The 16,478-nt window shown below is 40.7% G+C and overlaps 1 protein-coding gene across 1 annotated transcript in view; it reads right to left on the bottom strand.

Moving 5' to 3' along the window:
- GPC6 (glypican 6) overlaps window positions 1-16,478 on the bottom strand; it is a 1,111,975-nt gene that overhangs the window by 1,020,268 nt on the left and 75,229 nt on the right. The window lies entirely within an intron of this gene.

The following is a 16,478-nucleotide window of genomic DNA, read 5'->3' as shown; positions in this document are numbered from 1 at the left end:
AGTTAATACATCTTTAGTTAGTTTGTTATAGGATTAGTTACAGGCATTGTCTTTGGTTTGAGATCTGAGTACAAATGACCTGGGGTAAGTGTCTGGTCCTTTGGAACTAGAAGTAACCTGAATATTGCTGTGATTTTGGTGTAAAGTAACCATCTTTCACATAGTCCGGCTTGCCTAGTGGCAAAATAGTACCCTTGGCATTTCAGTCTGTCTGTGACTCCATGCTAAGACTCTTACAGTGTTTTAGGAGTTTATACTTGTTACGGGGTTGGTAAAATCCAATTATGGAACACACAGACAGTTTGGGGTTTCTGCCCTGCTTTTTGACAGTTTACCCTGAGGTTGGCACTCATGGTTGAGTCACTCCAGACCATAGGTGCCAACTTTCCCCAGCACCAGTGGATGCTCGTACCCCCCACGCCTCGGCTCCACCCCGACTCCACCCTTTCCCTGCCCCTGCCCCACCCCCATTCCAACCCCTTCCCCAAAGTCCCCACCCCAACTCCACCTCCTCGCTGCCCCATTGGACCCCTTCCCCAAATCCCCACCCCAGCCTCTTCCCCGAGCGCTCCGCATTCCCCTCCTCCCGCCTCCCTCCCAGCACTTGCACACAAAACAGCTGTTCCGTGCAGCAAGCGCTGGGAGCTAGGGGGAAAAAGCGGGCACATGGAGTGCTCAGGGGAGGAGGCGGAGTGGAGGTGAGCTGGGGCCGGGGGGGCAGAGTACCCACCAATTTTTTCCCATGGGTGCTCCAGGCCCGGAGCACCCACGGAGTTGGCGCCTATGCTCCAGACAGTGTGACATAGAGCTTTGCTAAGTAAGGGACTGGAGGACTTTTTCCCCCATCTGGCTAGGGGTGTGTTGTCCGGGTGTTTAGAAGAATCACAGTTCTCTTGCTAAATATGCCACCATCACTACTTCCCTTAAACACAAAACAGTACCATGATTCTCAAAACAGATCCAGCTCCAAAAAGATGTTTGTCTTTCAAGTTTTGATTACTTACACAATACTTCTTTTGTGGAACACTGTGCTTTTCATAAAACTGAACATATAAAACATCTACAATTTCTTCAGAAATTTCTACTTTATTTTTCAGACACAAGCTGAGGATGATTGGTACTTTTGGCATTAAGAATTCTGTTTTGATATTGCTATTTTTAAAACAGTACAATTCAAAAGGTATATTTATCATAAAAAGAGATACTGCCTCTAGTGGGCCAAATTGTGGCCAGCCTAATATGACAGAAAAGATGCTTAATGGATAGCTGCACCTGCAATAGGGTATCCACCTGCAATACAGGCAGCATCACTGAAGTGGAATTCAAAAGGTATATTTATCATGAAAAGAAATACTGCCTCTATTGGGCCAAACTGTGGCCAGCCTAATGTGACAGAAAAGATGCTTAATAGGTCGCTTTGCAGTCCTTTATCCACCTGCAATACAGGTAGCAGCACTGAAGTGGAAGCAGGCTCCACACAGCTGCTAATCTCCATCTTGGTTGGGTAGAAGGGACCAGAACAGGGTCAGAAATGGGCAAAGCTTTGATTTTTGTTCACTCCATACTCCCTTCAACCGTCTATATTATCATGGTCACCACTTTAGCAAGATTATAATAAATTTTGTACAAAGAATGCCTCGTGAGGTATCATTTGAAAATTCAAAATCGACTGAACATTATTGTTCTGGTAAAATAAATGTCAACATTGCATGTAAAGTTATAAGTTTCTAGTGTATTCCATTGCTGTAACATGTTCCAGAGTTACAAAGACAGGCTCCAACCAGTTTTTCAGAGACAAAGACGCAATTCTTTGTGCATCATTTTGAGCATCTTTTGTCAGGAACCAAACCAATCAAGTATTTGATAAAAAAAAAATATCAAATTTAGAATGGAAATTATTTGCAACTAATTAGCTGACTACTTACAGCCAAGAAATTCATTAAGACTAGCCCTCTTGGCTAAAATCTGCTATCAGTTACATTGGAATAAGTCCATTGACTTCTATTAATACATTATGCCACTGTAAAGAATTGATAACCTCGGGAAAATAAACTAATTAAAAAAAGGCAACACGCAGGCAAAAATCCTGATGCCACTGAAGTCAATGACAAAACTACCATTGTAATTAGCGAAATCAGTGTCTGCCTCTGTAAATCTAAGAACAAAACAGTTGGTTCACTAAATCTAGCTAGCAAAGACTAAAATATGTTTGAAAAAGCAGTGAATGGTGCTCAAACAGGGAAACTTCCAGACATCTTGAGACAATATTGTTTTGGGATTTGGTACCTTAGTTTAATTAGAGTTTAATTTTCATTTATTAACTCTTTGAGATTTGCAAGGCAATGTGGCTTTTTAGATGCTTTTTTCCCCAAATAGCTTTAAGAAAATAAATAAATAAATACAATTTTGGTAAAACTAGTTTGTAGAACGGAAACTCTTAACAGTGAGAAATGAAAATATAACTTACGAAACATACCTATGACCATGTACAATGTTCAGAAAATCAGTCAATACTGGGAGAGATATTTTTCTAAATTTAAATGCTAGAATCATATTACAACCTAAAGGTAAGTCCATTTGGAAACAGGTTTAGGAACCAAAGTACAGTCAGAGACTTCAAAGTATTAGCTACTGAAAGTTAATTTTACTGTCTTCTAGTACTTTGTGGAGAACTCTGGGTAACTTCTAAGCAAAAAAGAGGACCATAACAAGTCCAGATAATACTTTTTTCCCCTCCACAGACAAAGTTCCATATAGCAGAGGCCAAGGAAGACTGTAATAAGAAAAGCAAAGACTAAGGGATAGTCTACACGAGAAGCACTTACATCGGCACAGCATCTGGGAGGGCTCTCCCATCGGCATAATTACTCCACCTCCATGAGAGGTGCAAGCTACATCGGTGGGAGAGTGTCTCCTGCCAGCATAGCGCCAGTGTGAACAGTGCTTAGGTCACTGTAACTTGCATCACTCGGGAGGTGGCTTTTTCACACTCCTGGGAGACAGAAATTATATTGACATAAGTAGTAGTGTAGACCTGCTCTAACTCTTCATCTTGTGCTCCAGGTGTTCAAGACTTAGCTGTGGCTTCTACTTTGCCTCAAACCCCCAAGAGATGGTGGGAAATCACCTTGCACTCTCTACCCTCCACCTCTAGTTGCACCCATATGGAGTCAGCTATAACCTGTCTCTGACTGGTTTTGCATTGTACTCTTGGGGCAAGAGTGCTTGCAGTGAGATATATTTCCTTGAAAAATTGTAAGGCGTGAATCAGAAGCAGTGAAAACTCAAAGAGAAAAACAGGGAAAAAAACCATCTTCAGGATGGTTTAATGAACCATAGTCATAATGAACAGGTCGGATTATGAACAGGAGGCTGCCAGGCAACTCTCCAACACTACATTCTACAGACCACTATCCTCTAATCCCACTGAGGAATACCAAAAGAAACTACACCATCTGCTCAAGAAACTCCCTGCTACAGCATGGGAACAAATCTACACGGACACACCCCAAGAGCGCTGATCAGGGGTATTCTATCTGCTACCCAAGATCCATAAACCTGGAAACCCTGGATGCCCCATCATCTCAGGCATAGGCACTCTTACAGCAGGATTATCTGGCTATTTGGACTCTCTCCTCAGACCCTACGCTACCAGCACTCCTAGCTATGTTCGAGACACCACTGACTTCCTGTGGAAACTACAATGCATTGGTGATCTTCCTGAAAACACCATCATGGCCACCATGGATTTAGAAGCTCTTTACACCAATATTCCTCATGAGGATGGACTACAAGCTGTCAAGAACAGTATCCCTGATGAGGCCCCTGGTGGCTGAACTTTGTGACTTTGTCCTTATCCATAACTATTTTACATTTGGGGACAATGTATACCTTCAAACCAGTGGCACTGCTATGGGTACCCGCATGGCCCCACAGTATGCCAACATTTTTATGTCTGATTTAGAACAATGCTTCCTCAGCTCTCGTCCCCTAGTGCCCCTCCTCTACTTGCACTATATTGATGACATCTTCATCATATGGACCCACAGGAAGGAGGCCCCTGAAGAATTCCACCTGGATTTCAACAATTTCCACCCCACCATCAACCTCAGCCTGGACCAGTCCACACAAGAGATCAACTTCCTGGTCACAAATAAGTGATGGTGACATAAACACCACCCTATACCGGAAACCTACTGACCTACATGCCTCCAGCTTCCATCCAGACCACACCACACAATCCACTGTCTACAGCCAAGCCCTAAGATACAACCGCATTTGCTGTAATCCCTCAGACAGAGACAAACACCTACAAGATCTTTATCAAGCATTCTTAAAACTGCAGTACCCACCTGGGGAAGTGAGGAAACAGAATGAAAGAGCGAGACAGGTATACACGCCCAACAAGGAAAATAACAGAACACCACTGGCCATAACGTACAGCCCCCAGTTAAAACCTCTCCAGCACATTATCAACGATCTACAACCTATCCTGGAAAATGATCCCTCACTCTCACAGATCTTGGGAGGCAGGCCAGTCCTCACTTACAGACAGCCCCCCAACCTAAAGCAAATACTCATCAGCAACTACACACCACACCACAGAAACTCTAACCCAGGAACCAATCCCTGTAGCAAACTTCATTGCCTACTCTGTCCCCATATCTACTCTAGCGACACCATCAGAGGACTCAACCACATTAGCCACACCATCAGAGGCTCATTCACCTGCACGTCTACTGTTATATATGCCATCATGTGCCAGCAATGCCCCGCTGCCATGTACATTGGCCAAACCAGACAGTCCCTATGTAAAAGAATAAATGGACACAAATCGGACATCAGGAATGGTAACATACAAAAGCCAGTAGGAGAACACTTCAGTCTTCCTGGACATTTGATAACAGATTTAAAGGTAGCTATACTTGAACAAAAAAACTTCAGAAACAGACTTCAAAAAGAAACAGCAGAACTAAAATTCATTTGCAAATTTAACACAATTAATTTGGGCTTGAATACGGCCTGGGAGTGGCTGGCTCATTACAAAAGCAGCTTTGCCTCTCCTGGAATTGACACCTCCTCATCTATTATTGGGAGTGGACTACATCCACCCTGATCAAATTTGCCCTGTCAACACTGGTTCTCCACTTGTGAGGTAAATCCCTTCCCTTCATGTGTCATTATATAATGCCTGCATCTGTAATTTTCACTCCATGCATCTGAAGAAATGGTGTTTTACCCATGAAAGCTTATGTCCAAATAAATCTCTTAGTCTTTAAGGTGCCACCAGACTCCTTGTCATCTTCAGGATGCTTCTTTAACTGGCATGATTGTAATAATCCAACAAAATACGTCCTTCTGTTGATCAGATATTACAAAGCCTGTTTTAAGTTATTCTAGTCAGGTTAGCTGTGAGGGAAAACAAATCTTGGGACGATTCAGTGTTGATTGTACTTAAAAGAATGTATTCCAAACTCCTTGAAATCAATATATTCACTGGGGGACGGGGGGAGGAAGCGGGGAGAAAAGAGAGATAGAAAGAGAGAGGTATGTGGCACATCAGTCTTCACACTGGATTTTCTGAATTTTGTTCATTTACATCTGGAATTTAACATTGTTTAAACTGCTGTAGTTCTTCTCTATCAGTTATATTATATGAGGTTCACAACATTCTAACAAATGGAAGAAGCTGTTTCAGTTGATCAGGCTTGTAATTCATACTTTAAAAAGCTGCATTTGTACACATTTACCTAAGAGGTTGGATGCCTTGGGAATGAATCCTTGGGTTAAATGACATACATTTAAAACAAAACAAGAAAACAAAGTTTAGTTACACATTTGAAGTACCTAGTCATTCTGAGTAAATTAAATGTAAAAGAAAAAAGATTTTTTTTAATAATATATTCAACAATATACATTGTCTATAAGTTGTATTATTTATGCAAAAAGACCAGAACAAATTTACTCTGGCATATAATTAGTATACATATTTAGAAAGCATACTATGACTGTGTGAAAAAAAAATTCTTGGATACCTTTTCCGATGATGATGATAGACTGCACATTAGCTGATTTTTAAACTGCATTATTTTAGCTTCTTGGTATTCTTTCCTTTGCAGTACCAAATACAATAATTATTTAGATTTATAAATATAGAAAGAGAGGAATCTGAAAACTCTAGGTGTTCAGGCATATGTTTTCAAAACAAGCCAGACAGGCAAGAACCCATCCCCAATGGCCACGCAATAACACATACACAAACTGACTCATTCCTTAGCTAAACAGATCACAACTCTTACACTTTGCACCAACCCTCAACCTCCATCAAGCTCCTCCGGCCTTGAAAGCCTGGGTATAAAAATTGACCTTGCTGCAGCTCAAGGCCAACAAAGCCAAAGCTATTTCAAGGTAAAGTGTGGTCCCAGTTCCATGTCTGAAGGCCCATCACAAAGAACATTCTACCGCTAGAAAGTCTACCTTTTTTTTTTTAATCAAGTATCTTTAAATTATTTTAGAAGATATCAAGATAGATTCTGAGTTACTTGGACACCTCAATCGTTCACTTATGCCCATTATTTTTATTATGCTATTTAAATAGTACTGTAGATGTACCTGACATTGTACAAACACATAAAAGCTGAGTTCCCTGTCCCACCTAGTTCAGTGCTGCTAACTCTCAACACAATATTTTGTGTTTTGCTTCAAGTCGAGCTCCTAGGCGCTTGTGATTATTTGAGAGTTAAAGTTTACATTTTTTAAAGTAATAATTTTCTGGCCCTAATGGCTGCATGTCAAGCTTAAAAACATGACCCAAATGTACCCACAAAATTAAAAAAGAAGCAAATAAAAAGAACCCTATTTTCAGGGTTTTGACTTGTGATTTCTGAATGCTTAGGGTTGGCAATATTGTGGTACAATACAAGAAAATAAGAAAGCACTAAACAGATCAATACTGGAAAGCTTCATGAAAGTAATTTTAAGGTGTGTGTGGAGCTTCTCCCCTACAGTTATCGGCCAAGTACGTGCTGTCACACCCAGTCTCTTTCAAGCGGATTTACTCTCTTAACAAAAACAAGAAACAAAGAGAAAATAGTTTCTTTTAACTCAGTCTTTGCTCTCAGGCTTCAGGGCCACCTCTCCCAGGGGTCTCTGGCACTCCTACTGCTGGTAGCTTCTCAGTTCTAGTCAGCTCTGCTCCCTTCCTGGATCTGTAGCCTCAGGGATGCCTCCCTGAATACCTGGCGTGACATGAGTGTGAGCATGGACCAGTCTTCCCTTTTTGCCTGACCTCCAGCAGCCCTTTATAGGCTAAGGTATAGCCCAACCACTTTTAATTGGCTGGATTGGGCTCATGTGCTCTGACCCAGGGGTGCTGGGTCTAGTCTGCTGACTGGGACCAGCTCCTCTGTCACAAGGTGTTTAAAGAAGGGAGAGACATGGTCTTCAAATAGAGTGTAATATGAAGAGGTAAGAATGTGAGACTGGAAAAACAGTTTTGAACACAGAGCAGCCTGGCTAACAGCATAGGATGGGAACCAGCACTTGATCATCATTCTTCTTCAACTTGGGCTAGAACCTTGCGCTGCTTCAAAGACTCTTTCTTTCATCCTACACTCCTCTTCCTTGGCTTCAGGTAGCAAACATTCTCTATAGCCTTTCCACATTTCTGCATGTTCTTAGGGGAAGGGAAAGAAGATACCTGAGACTTCCTTCCCTCAGCTGCTGACAGCACAAGATTTTTGCAATCCTTTTGCTCAGGAAAGCACAAAAGGTCAGATCCAGCTAGAGTCTCTGAAAAAACTGCAGTTATGAGTCCCAACTGCCCAGTGGAACAAAGGGTAGGGAACAGTCATTGGGTCCTTATCCCCATTCACCTGTATGACTGGCAACGCTTAGGAAATAACTACAAATATATTAGCATGCATAATTGCAATAATTGCAAATATAAACATTTCTGACAGGTTTTCATGGTATTGAAGATAGTTTGGCTAGTTGTAGTCTACCCCGAAATTCCCCTCTATTTTTGTTGCTATTGTAAAGTTCAGCATGATGATAGTACTGTATATGCAATTAATGCACCTCTGCACAGCTGTGGAAATCTCTCTTACAGGGTGAGATCTTGCTATCCTTAATCAGCTTGAGTGGTACTTTACTTCACAAGTAGTTTCACTAAAATTGATGGGCCTGCTTTCAATTTAAAGTACTATTCATCCTGAATAATGGTGGCAACATCTATCCTATAATAATTAACAGTGGTCAGTATTTATATAGGGCTGCTATCATTGATTTCAAAGCACAACTGCGTATTATATGCCCCTAATTTAATCTCACTCTATAGAACCTGCTATTTCCTTCGGCTGTTCACTTTATCTTTTTCTGTCTCAGCACGGTATTCGTCTCTGTCTTTTGTTAGTTTTACACTGTCTCAAACGGGTCTCCTAGGAATACTCGTTAGCAGAGAAACCATTGTGATGATCTGAAGTACCCTGCACTTTAACCTCACAAAGTCAGCAAATGATTGTGCATGCTCTCCTATGGCATCATTTATTTCTCTTCTCTAAATATTCCTGACAACCTCACCCCAGAAATGATAGAAAGCATATTTGTATTCAGGCTTCAGCTTCTATAAGGGCTAATTCAGACTGAGAACAACAATACAGTAGATTGTATCGCATCCCTTTGCTCCCTGTGTCTGTGCACTGTAAACAATGATCGTGTGGTTGATTATTCTAATTATTGTGACTATTTTCATATTTCCATTGAACATCACTATTGAATGTGAAGTGATAAAGATGCTACCTGGACCGAAAACAATCAAGAAAATTATTAGTTCACACACATTTTTGGTCAACACAGGCCATCTCTTGCTTCTAAGAAAAAAAGAAAATTTAAAAAGAGAAACAGCATCTGAGTACACACATACAAATCTTTTAAAACAACATCATGATGAAGACGAATTAAAACAGAACTCAGTACTACTAGCTCTGAATAAAAGCTAAATACATTTCTGCTGGTATACGCATCACCTGGAAGGCTGATTTTGGGCCAAATTCCATGGATACTCTCTGCCGTTTCTCTAGGTACTGATATGACCCTCATCATCACAATATTACACTACTATTAATTTTATGTATAAAACACTCCTCCCACAAATACATAAAAGCACTCAGTGTGTGAAGCAATCATAAAACAATTTCTCATTAAGTAATAAAAATAACAGCCCAACCTTAACTAAATTACTGACAAGGTGGGTAAACAACAAACAATAAAATAGCAAGAGTGATAATAATTTTAAAAAAAAACAGGAGGACGTGTGGCACCTTAGAGACTAAGAAATTTATTAGAGCATGAGCTTCCGTGGGCTACAGCCCACTTCATCGGATGCATAGAATGGAACATATAGTAAGAAGATATAGTAGATATAGATGCATAGAATGGAACATATAGTAAGAAGGTGGAAGTTGCCATATAAACTGTAAGAGGCTAATTAATTAAGACGAGCTATTATCAGCAGGAGAAAAAACCTTTGTAGTGATAATCAAGATGGCCCATTTAGACAGTTGACAAGAAGGTGTGAGGATACTTAACATGGGGAAATAGATTCAATATGTGTCATGAACCAGCCACTCCCAGTCTCTATTCAAACCCAAGTTAATGAAACTGGGGGTGGCTGGGTCATTACACATATTGAATATGTTAGGCTGCAAATTGAACCTATTAGGCTGCAAACTGGGGGACATTTAGGCTGAGAGGGTCCTAAGCAAGGGAAGTTCACCTGTGCACAGAGCCGGTAGCAGAAAAGAGGCTGCAGAGAAGAGGGTTGCAGTCACTCTCCCTGGGACAAGGAAGAGAAAGATTTGGATCCAAAAGGAGACGTTTGTTTAGCAGACTTAGGAGATAGGGGGTTTAGCTAAAAAGGTGTCGAATGCGAGCTTGGAATAGGCAAGTTAGAAAGCACTCCAGAGGAGTAGCAGACCTCAGCTGCTGGAAATAGGGCCCCTGGGCTAGAACGCACTGTCCTGGTCCATTTGTTCTAGCGACAGAGGGAGTGGCTCAGCCACAGCAGTGGACTTAAGGACGGCCTGGGATGGCTTGGCTGGAGGGCTAAGCCATGAAGATATGGTGCTACATTTCCTGAGGAGCAAGAAAGGGTCCGGAGAATGACAGGATGGGCTGAGGAACCATGAGAATAGAGTAATCAGGCTGGAAGAGCTAATACTTAGATGCATCCACGAGGAGGCACTCCAGTGTGACACAGGGTCATAAAGTAGGCTTCTTTTCATTCTTCATATTTTTCAAAGAAAAACCTTAATTTTACAGAAGACATTTGACATTATTAACTCAATTTTCCACTTAAAGGTGAAAACTTTTGTTGTTCCTCAAATGCTTAAGATGGCATAAGCTTCTTTTGAGGTGTATATTTGCAAATATTTTATCACTAAATGCAAGCCTACAGAGAATAACTTCCTGACACTATTGCTGTATGAACAATATAACATTTTATGCCCAAATATAGCAAGTTTATTTGAGGCTTTAACTGATTACTAATAAAAGAAGCAATTTGCATACAAAATATCAATATTAATTGGGAAATTATCTATTATCCATTATCCAGCAATCCTTAAGCAACTTACCAAACTCAGAAAGACAAGAGTCACCTCTCCAAATATTGGTACAAAGAAAGGACAATACTTTTTAAATTACTATTTAAGATTAAAAGCTCTCTTTATGAATTATGTAAGTTTAAAAAGACTTTTTTGAGAGCTTAAAGACCTTTATATAGGAAATAGGATTGTTTTGATTCATTTGAAACAAAATTTCAACTCCTACTAAACCCATTTAGAACTAAAGGGTTCTCAGAAAATGGACTACATTAAAAAAAGTAATATTCCAATTTTAAACATATTCTGAGAGTGTCCCATCACAAAGACAGAAGCAATTACAACACTGCTGCATATGCATTAGCAGACTGGATATTCATTAGCTGAAGATACTACCAGTTAAATGCCATGAAGGTTTTGATCCAATGGAAGGGCAACAGCAGTAGATATTTGAATCTACCGAAATCCATGAAAGAGGTGTGCCTTCCTCCTTCCGTGAAATTATGGGAGGAAGAAAGTATAAATAGACAGGGGGATGCAAACCACACTTTTATTTGATAAAATATTTTAAACTGTTTAGTGTATGAAGCAACAAATGGCTTCTAACAACGCTTTGGCCAAGTCTATTTACATTTTTCTTTTTGTTTGTCCCATCTGCTTGTAATCCATTTTGTCAGTATTTCACAGAACTGTATGTGGGTTTAAGGGCCCTGCATTCTCAAGAGTGCCTCAAAACTATTTTAGGGCCACAAGAAGCTTTATGTTTAGCTGCTTTCTTAAAAGACTGACAGACACAGGTCCTTGATTTTCAGACCAATTGGAAATGCAGGCTCGTTCTAACAAATAGCTTGAAAATTTGCAATCTGGTAAGGTCAAGAATAACTTTGACATCATTCAAGCTGCTCGTTTCCCCAGAGGGGGGGGGGGAAAAAAGAAGGATGTTGGTTTGGAGCCAAGAAAACAGTGAATATGATGATCAGTTGACAGACTTGACACTATTTGGTGTCAGAGAATTTAAATACTATTGATTGGGATCAATATAAGGGTAGCTAGGTGACATGTAATGCCCTGTGATATACAGGAGGCCAGATTAGATGATCTAACAGTCCCTTCTGGCCTTAAACTCCATGAATAAATGTCTGTGAATTAAGCAAGCAAGGAGCAGCACTCTCATCTCAGCTTATCCTGTTCATCTCATCTCTACATGTAAGCAAAGAACATCAACAAAGCATCTAAAAGGAACAAAGAAACCACAGCACAGCATCTGGAAACAGCAACCTTCTGATTCAGCACTGTTTCTGTAACATGATGACACCACGAAGACTTCAGCATCATTGGTGAGATAGAGTTTGCAAGGGATAATATTTTTTTCTTAACATTTTAATAGAATGTTGAAATAGTTTTGTAAGTTAAGGTACTAGCAGTTTCTCTTGTGAAACACCAGATTGTTTAGACTGTGCATTCCAGGAAAGGAGACATAAAATAATCTTGGTAAACTGAGAAATAGTGGGATTTAATTTGAATTTATCATTCATAACACTCATTAACTTGCCTGTCTCAGGTCCATACCTTGAATAGCTTCTTTGAAGATACTGAGTTAAAAACTTCCTTTGGTTTCAGACAACTTAGTTAAGATCACTTACCTCTGCCCATTTGTATACTGTTGTCCATGATAAACCAATCAGGATTCACGAATCCATAAACAAAATTTCTTTGCCCATCTATAAGTTGTTTTAGTTACTTATGCTACACTGTGATAGGACTCAGTAATGATTTGGCAATAACATACTTTGGTTTTTGTTTACCTAGAGAAGAGCGTACTCAACAGGGGAAACTCACTTACAAAGGTATAATTTCTGTTGAAAGCTCTCCACAGAAAGACATACAGAAGAGACTGCAACTGAAATAACTATTGTTTATTGTTTGTGCTCTTCTCTGTTTTGTTTTATCTTTCTTTAATAATAAAATAGACATAGTTAATAATAGTATTATTTTGCCTGTCCCCTAACACAATCTTACAATCTGTGTCTCCTCCTTGTTATCCAAATTGTAACCTCCCTGCAAGGCCCCAAATTTCAGCTAGCACTTTTAGTCAAGGTAGCTGAACACTTTTCTACAATGAGTAGTATTTACTATGGTGGCATGGGATTCCTCAAGATAGTAGGCAGTACACATGTGTTTGAAGGACTGGACTCTTTGCAGTATAAACATTTCTTACTTTCACATCCAGACACCATGTGAGATGGCAGCAAAAACAAAATAATATATTTTTTTCTGACTCGGCATCAAAATCAGAAGATGCACAAACAGAGCTATACAGCTTCCTTAAAGCTGCATTGTTTCTCTTCAGAAACTGGCAGTAATTTATGCCTTCAGGAAGCTGACAATTTCTTCTGCATTTAATTCTGGCTTAGTTGGCATCATGCCAGCCCTGAGAAAGGGCAGATCTGTAGAGCCAAATGTCATCTGGATTTCTGGTCTGCCTAAACTGACAACGCAGCTTATCCATCAATTAACTGACTCATTCCTCTATCTCCCATCTAGCTATGTGCTTATCTTTGCTCCCTCGTTTTCCAGCTCCTGAACATTTCAAAGAGGAAAGTTCTCCTTTCAGGTAAAATGTCCTCTTTGTCTCATAAGTCTGACTACTCAATCATTCTTAACTCAGAGTTCATGCACCCAAGGCCAGAAATCTTAGCACTGTGACTAACTCCGTATTTACTCCTACTTCTCACAAACTGTCTGAAGTCTGCCTGTCATCTTTTCTAAACTTGCACAATGTGTCCTTACCTAAATCCTGCCTCTTCTGAAATTCCCATCATATTAAAATTCCTTTTAAAGACTCTCCTAAATTTCTGATCTGTAAACTTCATACTCTATTGTTGAAGAATTCTTGCACTTGGGTTTGATTGTGGCCCTATTTCCTAACAGATTGGTTCCCAAACTTGTTCTGCCACTTGTGTTGGAAGAGCCCCTGCCCGGCTGAGCTGGTTTGTTTACCTGCCGCGTCCACAGGTTCGGCCAATTGCGGCTCCCAGTGGCCGCAGTTCGCTGCTCCAGGCCAATGGAAGCTGCTGGAAGCAGTGCAGGCCGAGGGACATACTGGCCGCCGCTTCCAGCAGCTCCCATTGGCCAGGAGCAGTGAACCGCAGCCACTGGGAGCCGCAATCAGCCGAACGTGCGGACGCGGCAGGTAAACAAACTGGCCCAGCCCGCCAGGGGCTTTCCCTGCACAAGCAGTGGAACTAGTTTGGGAACCACTGCCCTTATACCTTTGTTAGCACTCTACACATCTCAGAATCCAGTTACAACTGCCCTCATGGTTTGTTTTTTTTTCAAAACTATGCATCCACCTTACCTGTCTAATTTTGCTACCTCTGCTAATTGCTCTACTTGACCAATCTGAGCCTTGTTTCTGTACCTTACTTGTGATGCTCATAGTTCGAGTTTTCTTTCATTCTTGCTGAACCATATGTCTGGAAGCATTCTCCTCATTTCCTCCACTTGTCAACTGTCTCACTGCAAATTTGAGAAAAGGTGGGTGAAGTAATATCTTTTACTGGACTAGCTTCTGTTGGTGAGAGAGACAAACTTTAGAGCTACACAGAGCTCCTCTTCCCATCTGTTAAAGGTACTACTCAAAGTGTCTCCTACCATCCCAGGCTGGAACCCATATGGGGTATCACCAAACAACCACAACCATCCTCCATGGGACCCCATCCTGAAATAAAGCTTTCCTGAAACCTCTCTTCTGGCCTTCAAACAACCCCCCAATCCCTCCAAACTCATTATCAGAAGCAAGCTGCCCACAGACCAGGACACACCAACTCAAAGTGGCGCCAGACCCTGGCAAAACAACAGATGCAAAACTTGCAGACAAATCTCCACTGCTGCAATGATCAACTCCCACAACACACCTTTCAAGATCCATGTGTCCTACACATGCCTATCACAACATGTGGTGTACCTCATCTAGTGCACTAACTTCCCCAAAAACAACCACGTGGGTAAAACCAGACTATCACGACACTCTCAAATGAACTCACACAGGAATATGATAAAAGAGAAACACACACTATAACCTGCAGGTGAACACTATTCACAAAGCAATCACTCTATATTTGACCTATCCGTCCTCATCTTCAAAGAAAACTTGCACAAGCTTTCAAAAGACAAGCCTGGCAGCTTAAATTCATAACTTTGCTAGACACTGAAAATCATGGTCTTAATAAAAATACTGGGTTTATGTCTTATTACAACAATCCATAGCCCACTGACCCCCTGTTTGCCATATGACTACAGGCGTACTAACAGGACACTTCACTGTGAATGGTTCCTTAAAATATATACTAACTACATAAGCTTAACTATCTGATCAACATTGTATTTAGCTGTGTCACCCTGCGTACCTTTCTCAGACCTGGAAGAGCTCTGGGTAGCTCAAAAGCTTGTCTCTCTCAGCAACAGAAGTTGGTTCAATAAAAGATATTACCTCACCCATTTTGTCTCTCTAATATTCTGGATGAAAATGGCTACTACAACAGTGCACAAATCGCTGCAAATATGTCATTTTGGGGTAGATCCACAACTCAGTCCCCACATGGGAGCTGGGGAAATCTGCAGGAAAAGGGGGAGAAGGAATCATTCTTTTCAGGAATCAGGCTATGTCTATACTACATCCTATGTCGCCAAAACTTATGTCACTCAAGAATGTGAATATTCCACACACACACACCCCCCCCCAAGCAACGTAAGTTACACCGACATAACCATTTGTGTGTACAGTGCTAGGTTGGCAGGAGAGCTACTCCCACTGACATAGCTTATGCTGCTTATGGAGGTGGGTTTTTTACAACGACGGGAGAGCTCTCTCCCATCAGCACAGACCGTCTTCGCCAGATGCGCAGCAGTGGCATAGCTGTATTGATACAGCTGTGCCTCTGCAGTGCTGTACATATAGTCATACCCTCAGAGAGCTTTGGTGGCCCTAGCACAATCCCTCTGCAAAGGTGAAGGGAAGGATCTTCCAGCTCCACGCACAACCTTGTCCACCCTTGTACACCGTCATCCAACAACTCTCTGTAGAACTGGGTTCCATGATGTAGAGGGGGGTTGTCCCCTAAATGAAAACCTGTTTCCTCTCTTGATCAATGGAACTGTATTTGTCAGGGGTAGCAGCATGATTTACTCCTTTTAGCATATGATTAAAATTCTGTTCATCGCAATAGTCCATCCCTCCATTCTTTTTAATTATAGTTAGTCTGTTTAAAAAAATATCTGCCTCAATTACTGGTCTAAAATTGATCTTTTTTTTCCCTTTTTCTCTAAAAATCTTGTTTGCATGAGTCACAGCACCCTAAAGTAGTATCATTTTAACCTACTTTTCTCCATAAAGTGTGATATTTTGTATAAATGTCTCTATATAAAAATTAATTGTATTGCATTGCACTAGATTTTATGTGAGACTCTGAAAGTTTATGTTGTATTTTTGGATTCCTCAATAAAACCAGAGGAAAGAGTATCTAGGAAAACAGCGGTCTCTAGACAAACTGGTAGAGATTATGCCAGATAAAAATATACTGATTTATTTGAAGAAACATTGGAGAGAAAGATAATGAAATTAAAATTCTGAAAGAAAACATCAGAGGAGAAATGAAATAAAAATGATCTCCATGTACATTAAACAGAAGGTACTACGTTGGTCACATTAAAGTGGTATCTGTGTTGGAGGTTTATATTATTATCAAACACAAGATCTGCACTCAGGTTTCAGAGTGGTAGCCGTGTTAGTCGGTATCAGCAAAAAACAACCTTGTGGCACCTTAGAGACTAACACATTTATTTGGGCATAAGCTTTTGTGGGCTAAAACCCACTTC

Source organism: Lepidochelys kempii, chromosome 1, assembly GCF_965140285.1.
Source record: "Lepidochelys kempii isolate rLepKem1 chromosome 1, rLepKem1.hap1, whole genome shotgun sequence".
NCBI classification, from domain to species: Eukaryota; Metazoa; Chordata; order Testudines; family Cheloniidae; genus Lepidochelys; species Lepidochelys kempii.
This window is presented reverse-complemented; position numbering and strand designations above follow the sequence as displayed.